The sequence below is a fragment of the Stegastes partitus genome, unplaced genomic scaffold (genome assembly GCF_000690725.1).
Source record: "Stegastes partitus isolate 25-593 unplaced genomic scaffold, Stegastes_partitus-1.0.2 Scaffold854, whole genome shotgun sequence".
NCBI classification, from domain to species: domain Eukaryota; kingdom Metazoa; phylum Chordata; class Actinopteri; family Pomacentridae; genus Stegastes; species Stegastes partitus.
This window is the reverse complement of record NW_007578585.1, coordinates 122,058-133,856: the sequence shown is the minus strand read 5'-3', so window position 1 is coordinate 133,856 and position 11,799 is coordinate 122,058.

The following is an 11,799-nucleotide window of genomic DNA, read 5'->3' as shown; positions in this document are numbered from 1 at the left end:
AATGTGCTGCTAGATTTATGGTTTACATCAATAAAAGTCAACATGAAGTGACAACAATAGGAGAACATAAACTTGAGCTATTTTTGAGCTTTAAACTTAAAAGTTGTGATGCATCTTTCCAGCAGCAGGGGGCTGCACAGGTACATGTTGATCCTCTATTCAACACTTCACAAGAGTGGGCAATAAATCAGAGTGGAGCTATAAACCCACTAATTATTACACATAAAGTGACTTATATGATTTAATAGTGTTATCTACCATGGTTATATTTTACTGTGCATCGCAGTGCTGTAGTTCTGTGTTGTTTAATTGTTGTTCTTTGATTATATTTTAAAATGAACACATTTTCTATCTCATACGCGATGCTAGCGTTATTACTTTATAGTGTCCTTTGTATTCTACACATGATGCAATAAAACCTACCACAATTCTAGTCATTATTACTAAAATCTTAAAGTTAACACAAATCTCTGTTTACCCAAAGTTGAAGACTTTAGAATTCACAACCAACTGCAATGACAGTCAGTACAAGCTTCATTTTTGAGACTCCCTTCTTTGATTTTTTAAAAAAGTATTTGATATATCTGCCTTTATTTCTGATCATGGACGACAGCGGTCTGTCACAGGTCTCGATATGAATGTTCTGCCATTCTTCACACATCATTAGTTTCTCTTAAATGGAGGGGCTTTGTTGTTCTACCTTCCACTATAAAATTCATCTTGCACCTTTGAGCTGTTTCGTGGCTGATGCTTTCTGAACATCACTACAACAACATTCTGATCTCCACAGGTCCTCTTGTGAAAAGTCGGAGGAGGAGTACCGTCTGTTTTTTAAGACAAGGTTGTGTAAACAGTGAATTCTGCATTTCGTCATTTTTCAAGGACACCTTCTGCACCTAGTTCGGCTCTTCCTCTTCCTGTGTTTCAGCTTTATTCTAAGAAGTTATTGATCTTTATGAAGACACAGGGAAAAAATCTCACAGGTTGTTTTCTAACTCTGTTCACAGTGTTACCCTTATTGGAAATTACACATGTATTTACTTTTGTTGCATTGTACTAAAGATCTTGTATGAAGTCTCTCTGACTTGTTACTACAGACGATACAATTTTAAACCATGCTATTATTTTATTGCATGATGGAATACCCAGTTCTCTTGTAAACTGTATGTATAGTTCTCACACCACAGCTGCTGGAGTTGCACCAGTTTCACATCTGTAGTCTAACACACTTTAATGTGTATTCTATGATATACACACTGTGGCATTTTGTCACCTAATTTCTTTAATCTCTGTTTTTCATCCTAGTCAGTTTCTTTCCCAGACTATCTGAGCTGCTGTAACACGTGAATTTCCACGTGGGGATCCATAAATTTGGGCCTCCTGCTGGCTACTGGTTTCTTGACTGTTTTTGGGTTTATGGATCATCTTCAGGCCATTTTCCTTTCAAAACCTACTTCCCTGATATGTTTGAAAGTGACGTCAACTTCTGCATCCAGCAACTTCTGTTCATCACACTTTCTACTGTTTCTCAAGTTAGTTCGGTTACAGTGCAGGATTTGTACAGAAAGATGTTTTTTTGTTGTTGTTTTTTTTTAAAATTAGGACCTAATTTAAAACCAGAAAACACTAAAAGCTTCATTAATTTTGCACAGAACAAATGGTCTGAATACAGACATGTGACAAATTAAAGGAAAGTACAACATAAAACGTCTCAGCAAGCTGTTGGGTCATCAGAACAACTTCAGCGCTCATTGGCATTGGTTCTCATAGCCTCTGCTGAAGGGATTTAACATCATTCTTCTGATAGTTTTTCCCTCATTTGTTGTTTTGATTGTGAGCGCTCATCATCGTCTTCATACTCATCATACCACTCAGTGACCCCTTGTGTCCTGTGGATGGCCACACATCATCCTGGAAGAGAACACTCCCATCAGGATAGAAATGTTTAGAATAAAGGTTATCGATCAGAACAGCTTTGTAGTGACTCTACCTTCTGAAGGGACAAGTGGATTGAAACCATGCCAGCAAAATGCATCCTACAGCACAACAGAGCTCACCGTAGGGGTCAAGAGTTCAGGTTTTGCTTTAATTTGGTACTCATATGTAAGTGGAAAAAAAGTTGTTTAAAGTGGGAAGCCTCAGCAATGTCCTGATCATCAAAAAATTACTAAAGGTAAAGAGGTTCCAGGTTCTATTGGCCTGGTCTAATTGCATTGTGGGTAATGTAGGCCTTAGTATTTGACAAGTCAGAAGAATGTGTGGAAGAGGAAATCTTTGGTTCTGCTGCATCAGTTTCCATCCTTTATTAAAGCAAACAAGCTGTCCATTGTGAGTCTGTCAACATCCCAGACATGCGATGTTGAATTGCTACAGAATTCCTTTATTCTTCTTTTTTACTAAAGAAATCACACAGTGTTTTATTTCAGATGTGCCAAATCAAAAGACGTCAATTATTCACTACTATGCTGATTTTGTGTAAAAGCAGTATTATATAAAACGGGGGTCTTTTATTTTTAACTGAATTATTTCACAATACAAAAGAAGAAGAAGATAAAATTGAGCAAATGGGACTAAATGAGAAGGATCCTTGAGAACAACAAGACTGATGAGAGATGTAAGAGCACTGACAGAGCATTTGTTCACAGCAATTATACAGTGAACAGCTACTTTAACAAGCAAACGTCTTGCACAGGTAAAATACTGGACCTGGATGTTTGATCCTGATTGATTTTGGATCCACAGACAGCCCGGATATTCTGAAGTTTGGATACCGTCTTGCTCTAACATACCGTACAATATCCTGTTAAAATGTCCTGAGACCTGCGACTGTCTGTGATCCTCCTGAATCCTGTTTTCAAGCTCTGTGAACCCCCCAGAAGACATCTGATACCAGCGCATGACTGCAATAAAACTCTAACTGAGTCCTGGGAGATTAACCAGAGTCAACAGCAGCCTGTTCCATCCTGACTCCAAACAACCACACCTCTATTAATCCACCAGAACTCGTCTTTAAATATTTGAACACACCTGAGGTGCGCTTGATTTACTTTAGCAGACACAGAACAGAACAGAACACATCAGCAAATGAGTTAATCCTTGGTATTTACTCGTATGAAGTTCTTTTTCACCAGTTAGTCCAAATCAACATCGTCTTAATCCATCTCTGAAGACCTTCTAACTTCCCGTGACTTCTCCTGAGGACTCAAATCTTTAAAAACAGAAAACAAATTAGTTTGTTTGTGTAACAATATCCTGAAATTTGATGTGCATTTAGTTTACTTGTGAGTGTTTCTGGTGGCAGAACATGTGTGATGTGGGATTGAGGCAAAACAAACATCAGGCGACCCTTGTGGACTCCAGGCTGAAGGAGGTCATCAAGGGGACCCGTTTTGAAGACGTGGACGACATCAAGATGGCTGTGATGACGGAAATGCGGAGGATCCCAGAAGAATTCTTCCAGGAGCGCATGGCGGCGTGGCAGAGAAGGCTGGGGAAGTGTGGTAGACTCCAGGGGGATTACTTGGAAGCAGAAAACTTGTAGTTTGTAGTTTGGATTTGAAATATATTTTTTGTCACTGACACCAGCCCTGAAACTTTTTTGACACACCTTGTACATCGTTAACTGACTATTACGTAACATGTATCTCGGGCAATGTTTCGGAAAACTGCAAAACTAACTGTAGTGTAACAGAGTACTTTCAACAGGGAGAAAATGAGGTAATACAATCATTTTTAAGTAATGTATATAATATTACCTTTTTGAGCGGCTTGGCTCCATGGATGTGGTTGATGCCAATTTCTAACCCAATATCCTCAGCAGGAATGAAGACTGATCAGACCATGTTTTTCCATCTTTAACTGTCCAGTTTTGGTGAACCTCTGCCCACTGCAGACTCAGATTTCTGTCATTGGTTGGACATGCTGTGAGTCTGAGCTGCTTTTCAGCTCAGCACAGGTGTAAAGAGTGATCATCTGAGTTACTTTCTGTCAGCTTCAACATGCCTGGTCGTTCTCCTCTGATCGCTCTCTTCAACAAGATGTTTCTCCTTCCTGGATGTTTTTTTTTTGTTGCTGTTTTACAGCAATCTAAGTAACTCTAAAGTCTATTGTAGTAAAAATCCAGGAATTTAGCAGGTTTGGAAACACTTAAACCAGCCCATCTGCCACATACAGTCATGTCAGGGATCATGTTTTTCCTCGTTCTGAAGTCTGATGTGGATACAAACTGACCTGTAGCTGCAAGATCATCTTCACTGCACTGCTGCCACGTGATTGGCTGATTGGTTAATAAAGCAGGTGTACAGATGCTCCTAATAAAGCGCTCAGTGATGTTAAAGATATATCAGACACACACACAAGACTTGGTCTTTTAATGACATTTACTCTTGTAAGTCTGATTGTTTTTTGGTTCAGTGTCAAGAAAAACAGCAGCTCAGCTTCAGAGTTTTTTCCTCAGTGTTGTAGTTTATTGTTGCTTTACAGTAACAGTCATCAGTTCTCACAGTTTGTATCAGCTCAGTTTGTCACTCACAGTACCTTCAAAAGACTACACACACATACAATACACACACTGTCACACAAATAAAAGCTGTTCTGCTTCTAAAACAAAGGGAGTGCAGTGATGACAGTAGCGTTCGGCTGATTAATGACATTTGAAGGTTCAATAGAAACAATAGAAAGCTGCTGATTGTGTGAAGACATTCACTGTCATACATGTGACATTTTTATTCAGATAAGAAGAAAAGTGTCCAGAATTACATTCCTTGGATGCCGACATGAAGATAACATTATTAACGATATACATGAGAATAACAAGACAGTTTGTGAGTTGGTTGTAAACAGCAGTTTGTTGGTCTGGAAGGAAAATGAAGTGTCCAAAACAATAAAATCACTGTAAAAAATAAATTGTAATATTTAAAGTGTAGAGTGTAAATTTTCAGTTTGTGTCTGCAACCAGTTTGAGCAGTAATTTAGTTTGTCAGGAGGACCTGTTGACTCCTAAATATGGGAGAAAAAGTATGAACTCTGCAGTGTGCGTGTGAAAATCCAACAGGAATTACTTTGTAGTTTCAGATTTAAATCATCCAACTCGATGATTTCTTGCTTTGTGACTGAGCATCATTCATGATGAAAATCTATAAACTGGAATTCAGCCAGGACATCTATCTTCACTGGTTTCTTGCTGGCCTTTTGACTATTAATGAATAAAAACAGGGAATTTGTAAACTAAAATAGATTGTGTGTTGCAGAGATCTGTGGCCTTTGCTTGCAGTTTGCTGCTGGGGCTGCTGGCAACGACCCAAAAGATGCTTCCCTGTCTGGCCCATATTTTAGTAAAAACATTACAGCAGGCTTTACAGGACCTGCAACACCCCCAATTAATCAGACTCATGTAGCTGAATGCTCGATTCAAAATGAAGACATTTCAATGTAATGTCGAATCTGTATTCCGATTTTGCTGATTCAAAACAAACAAAAGTGTAGGCTGTAAACTCTGAGGTGAACTTGTCCAACAGGGTCCCGTTTCAAAAATCAGGTTTAGTGAAAACTCTGAATTTGTTAATCCTGAGATGAGATAAACTCTCTGGGGTTTCTGTTCCAGAGAGCGGGAACTTAAAGGTGCAGTAGGCAGAAATCTGGCAGAATTTCAAGACCCCTCCAGTGAGCCAAAAAAAAATTATTAAATTAAAAATACTGCCTACTCCAGCTTTAAGCCCTCAATGAACCTAACCTGCTCGCTGGCAGGTTTTCCTCATCAAACTGTGGAAGCCGTCAGACAAACAGTTTCATTTCTTCATCCAAGCTGTTGATATCAAACCACACATCAGAATGCATGCATTTGCAGCAGTTGTTTTCTTTAGAAGCACAGACATGGATATTAGATCATTGTCAGGGGGCATCTTTAACAAGGCTGTTTTAATGTTCAAGCTGTCATCAATGTAAGGAAAGATATGTGGACTTTGTGTCATAAAATCTGGACATTTTCCTTCTTTTTATAGCACTGTGACTCTGTGGACATTAAGGCAGCTGTCAGGCTGTCAACCGGTTCTCCAGCACTGAAATATTTATGTTCATCACTGCAGTTTAAATGAAACTTATCTGTATAAAGCTCAGACACTGACCAATGCATTTGTCATGTTGTGATCGGTGTCACTGTTGGAACATTCCTGTCATCGTGAACACATCATGTTGGAGATATTGTGAGTGTTTCCGAGTGAGGATGACTGTGGTGCAGCTGAAGCTTAAGCTCAACTTGATGTAATTTAAAAGTGGATCTTTGAAAACAGGCAGCATGTAGGCCGAACCTGTTCTGACACCATTTCACATGTAGAACTACCGTCATTAAATATTAGAGCAAGATTTTAAATGTAAAATAGACGTCTACACATGTACAGTCAGTTAAACCTAGAAACATCATCAAAATCACTAATACTGGGTCAGTATTATTAGTATCACTGGTCCGCTTCAGGTTCCAGTGAATTATTTATTATTGACATTCATTTAGAGTCAACATACTCACACTGTGGCTGCACTGAACGCACAACATATGCAGACCGTTTGTGGAGCAGATGCTGGAACACTGTGCTTCCACGACAGTCAATAAACTGGCTACAGCAGGTGTGTGAACGGTGTGTAAAGGAGGTGTTCTGGCAGCATAGTTGCTGCTATGGTGCAGTTGTGTGTCCGCATAAAAAACTTAGATACAACTGTCTGCATGTGTGGTCCTCCAAGTGGACTCCTACAGGCTGGAAATGTAGTAGAATAGCAACAAGTTTTGTCTTTAGGTGTCCATGTACACATCTGCAAAGGAGTCAGGTGACCCATCCATGGATGTGCTAACTGTGCTAAAAGGGCAACAGTGTGCTGAACATGCACATTATTGCCTTTGTGTGGTCGTTTCTACACACACACACACACACACACATTTTATGCCCCATACAGACTTCTACAGAGGGATCTGCACAGACTTCAGTGTAAATGCATCACACAGAAGTATTACTGACGTCCTTACTGACGTGAGGAATGTGCAGCACTTGTTCACAGAAATGTTCATGACGTGTCTGTGTTTTAAACAGTGACTCCTCTTGATCATCTTGGTACTTTAATCCCTCACTGAGTCCATTGTAGTCTGCGGATGTTAACTTACACCACAGATCTCCAGCTCCAGTCCTCGTGAGCTACTGCCCCGGAAGTTTTCCATCCTGCAACACACTGGACTCAAATGAATGGATCTCAAACAGCTTGTTGTCAAGTTCTACACAAGTCTGTGAATGATCCATTAATCTGAGTCAGGTGTGTTGGGAGTACGGAAACGTCTACAACCTGCAGGACAGTAGCTCATGAGGACCTGAGTTGGAGATCTCTGACATACACCTACAACGCAACTTGAAGTTTCACAACAACGTGCACACAACAATCCCACAACAAATGCTCAGAGTCTTGCTTTGCAACAGTCCTACACTATACCTGTGCTGCAGGTGTAGCCAGTGAATATATATATATATTGTACTTCAAACAGTCCACATGATTTATGCGTTTGGAAAAGCCACAGCGTCAGAGTTGAACTCACTCCGAAAGTTTCCCATCTCAGGTTTCATCAACTCAGACTTCAGGTTTAGAGACAGAGTTTGTTAAACCTGCTTTCTGAAAGAGGCCCCTGATCTGCTGCAAACATAAATACAAGACAACACAATTAACAGCCTCAGGTGTATGAACACAATGTGAATGCGCAACATGTGTGAAGCTGTGTTGGTGAGTTTTCATTGTGACTGTGTGTGTTTGGGTGCAGCTGTGGTTCAGGCTTCCTCTTGTTTCGACAGCAGAGATGGACTGATTGTAAAAGCCTTCTATCATCTAATCAGGACACACACACACACACACACACAGAGCAGATCAACACAACATACGTACAGGGAGGATGTTACACTGACACACAGTGAGAACGAGAAACACACATAGACACACACACATATAAAAGCATACAGTGAAGGTTTGAGATCAATAGCGTCTTTGTCCACCTTCAGCCTGCAGCTCGTCTACAACCACGTCAACTTCCCCTCTCTCCTTCTGTTTCCGCTGCTCTCGTCACACCTCTTCTTTCTTCTCTCCTGTAAAAAAAAAAGAGAGAAATATGGTTCTGATTAAAAGAAAAAGAAACCAGATGTTCCAGAGAACTGAGCTAAAGCACAAAGACAGGAATGGTCAGAGGTGAGAGGAGCTCAAACTCCATCACTGCTCCTGTAGTCAATCCTAAATTTGTAGTTTTACAACTTCATCACTTACTTCAGACTGGAAAATATTCAACACTACTCAAGTTAAAAGGTGTTGAAGCTGCTCTGTATAACTTGATGATGTTTCCTTCTGCAGTGCCATAAAAAAAAATCATATAACTGAGGGAGTGGAACTGTTAGACATGAAGCTGGTTCAGTCCACTCCTGCAGCAGTGTGGGCAAAAAGAATTTACCTTGGAAACAACTCACTGATGCTGAGCAATTGTGGGATTTAAAAAAAAATTAAAGGAGAGTTGGAAAAATAGAGAAGATTCACAGCAGGAAAAGCGCTAACAGTGTCTCAAAATAATTTAATAGTGGTATGCAAGCTTGTTAGCAACAGTTAGCTAAATGGTGCATTATTGTCTTCAGGTTGAGAAACAGCCGCTTAGTGAATCAGCTGCAGTTCTATCATCTCCATCATATTACTGTCGGCTGAGTGAAGCTGTTTGAGACCAACGACAGAAATCTGATACGTTTCACTGCTGTAGTTAATAAGGAGAAAAATCTTTGTCGACTCAAATCATACCTTTTCTTCCACCAACAACAACAAAAAATCTCTACATGAGCTACATGGACCGCACTGCTTTACCTGCTTTTGCCTAAATGAATTCTAAATTAACATTAAAGAAAAATAGTATTTTCAGCATGTTATATCATTCTAACCTTGTTATTTTACACTGCAGTAATAAACATGAAGCAGACCACCTGTCCACATTCACAGACTGGTTTCCACTGCAGGAACCTGTTTGCAGGAACCTTTGTACATGTTCAGACTGCAGCAACCCCTTCGGTATAGGCATTTTAGAGTCATGTTTGGGGGAGAAAAAGTACCTAATCTGGGGTATGTGCTTGTAATTTTTAATTTAGGTCAGGGTTGAGGTAAGTTTTTCTGCCTACTTCAAGTCCTGAAAGAGTCTTCTCCTCTTACAGGCCCCCATTCTCACGATACAATGCTTCTTAAAGCAGATGTTCAGTTATTTCCTCACCTTGAAATTACAAAATGTGAGTTAAAACAATAAAACATTTATCCATCCTAACACTTTTACTTTGAAAATCCGTCATAATTTCGAGGGAATTTTATATGATTTCCGTTATGGTCATTTGGTCCTGGCTGAAATATTCTGGTTGAATCCCTCTGACTTCAGAGATCCTCTGACTTTTTCCACTAGTGCCACCATAAGGTTGAAATTGGTGGTTTGTGGAAAAATAACTCCTCCAGATATTTTAATGCATGTGTCCTTTTAACATCTACTTGATGTTTATTTCATCAACTGGCAAAAAAGCATCATCAGGTTGGAATTTGTCCAGTACACATATGTACTTATTTATTTATTTATTTATTTTTACAGCTGCTACTTTGGGTTTAGTGCTAATAAGTAACAATCTGCACTTACATACTGCTTCTCCAGCTTAACGGTACTCAAAGTGCTTTCCCATGTTTCCCAACCGTGTGCACACCAACAGCTATGCAAAGTACCTGCCTGCAATCAGGAGTAACTTGAGGTTCCAAATCTTGCTTGAAGACATTGGTTGTGAAGCAGAAAGGTATCAAACCTCAAACCTTGGAGTTACCGGTTGGAAAAAAATGCCAAACTAAGATTTGCATTCTCCTGCTGGAGACTGTTCCTGAGCTGCACAAGAAGGTTGCAAGACAGGATTTGTATTTACACAACAACATGTGCGGTTCAGCTGGTGTTTGCTGGTTGTATTTTCACGTTCAGTCATGCAGGTAGCAAGCAGCTCTGGTTTGGTTTTTGCGTATGTTGGCAAGCAGTGTGGAAAATAAGGGAAACAACAAAGCAAGATAATAAAATGAGGATGCTCTGGTACGACTGGACTTCTACCTAACACTAAACGTCCCCCTTACAACCATCCCACACTGCTTTCCTTCTACTCCGACTCCTTCCTCTTGTCTCGTTCGCAGGTCTTGTCTCAGGTGGGTTTGTGCTGGTGGGACCAGCTCAGTGTCCGTTTTCTCTATAAACAATAGTCCTCTGTTGTTTCTCCCTCTGCCTCCTCCTCTTTCATCCCTCTGGCATTTTCACCTCCCTTCACTGCAGTACCTCCCCCCCTCTCAGCACACTTCTCCCCTCACTGTTTATCCACTTCAGTCCAGTACTTCTGTTACTCTCATCCCTCTGTGCCTTGAATACAAACGACACCAAAGTGTGTTCAGATCTCTTTCAGCCCTCAGTGGTGTGACAGGGTTATGAAAATGGTATAAACTCGCTCTTCATGGAGAGCTCTAGTAAGCGCTGTTCAAATCAACTTTCACAGGGTGAACATGATACCAAACACTGCTGAGTTCACAGTTTGCTCTAAAAAAAATAGCTGTGTTCAGTGAAATGTAGCTTCATGGCATTTGTCAGCACGGAAGAAAGGTCTGACTGCGCCTCATTATTGTGCTATAGTGGGGAAAAAAAAATGGAATTCTTTTGACGATAAGGATGTCCGATATTGGCTTTTTCGCCAATATCTGATATGCCTATTTTATCCAACTCTCAATTTCCAATTCCGATATCAACCGATACCGATATATGTTTGTCACTGCAGCCACACTTGTTTACACGCTTCACGACGCAGTTTGATGTCATTATTTGCACGCCGGTAAATGCCGGCGAAATCCAATTCAATTCAATTCAATTCAATTTTATTTGTATAGCACATATTTACAACAACAGTCATCTCATAGCGCTTCACAAAGGCAGAGACAGAAACACCCAACAATCCAAAACATTTGGATTCCCTATAAGCTTCAGCAATCTGCAACAGTGGGAAGGAACCGAAAACCCCCACAGGGGAAAAAAAACCTCAGACAGAACCAGGCTCAGGGACGGACGGCCATCTGCCTCGACCGGTCGGGTGAGAGTGGGATGAATTATACAATTTAGTGTACAGTTAAACAAGTTATTAATCCAGGCATTATTTTATCAGTTTTCATTATAGGCAAAAGATAACGGTATTGACGGATATTACATTTTTATGCCAATATCAGGCCGATATTGGCCCACTGATATTATCAGACATCCCTACTTCTAACTAATTACCAATGCTAAGCCTAAGGTGTACCAACAGTGTTGTGACTGATGTTTTCATGGGACAATTTGTGTCATCAAAATGGTAAATTTACCAAAAAAACAAGGAAGTTTGCCTAGGAGGATCCAAATCTTCATTTAAACTTTCCATTTTAAGTGTGTTGGTTGTCGTTGTTCCACAGAGTGAAAAGGATTTTAAAAAATGGTAACATGCAGATAGAAATGTCAAGTTTATACCCATAGTTTACATCCAGTGAGTCAGACTGGACTCTGAAAATACCTGACTTGCATGACTGTTATGCACAGGGACCTCCCACCAATTTCACATAAAAAGTTCAGTTGAATCATGAAATGAACGCTCTTGAAAACAGTAATATTGCCATCTGTGACTTTACAGAAGGTTTCCCTGACCCTGAGGATTTTATCAAGGTCATGTTGGATTGAAATTTAGTGAAAACCGGTTACAAACCGAGACATAAGCATGGAGAACC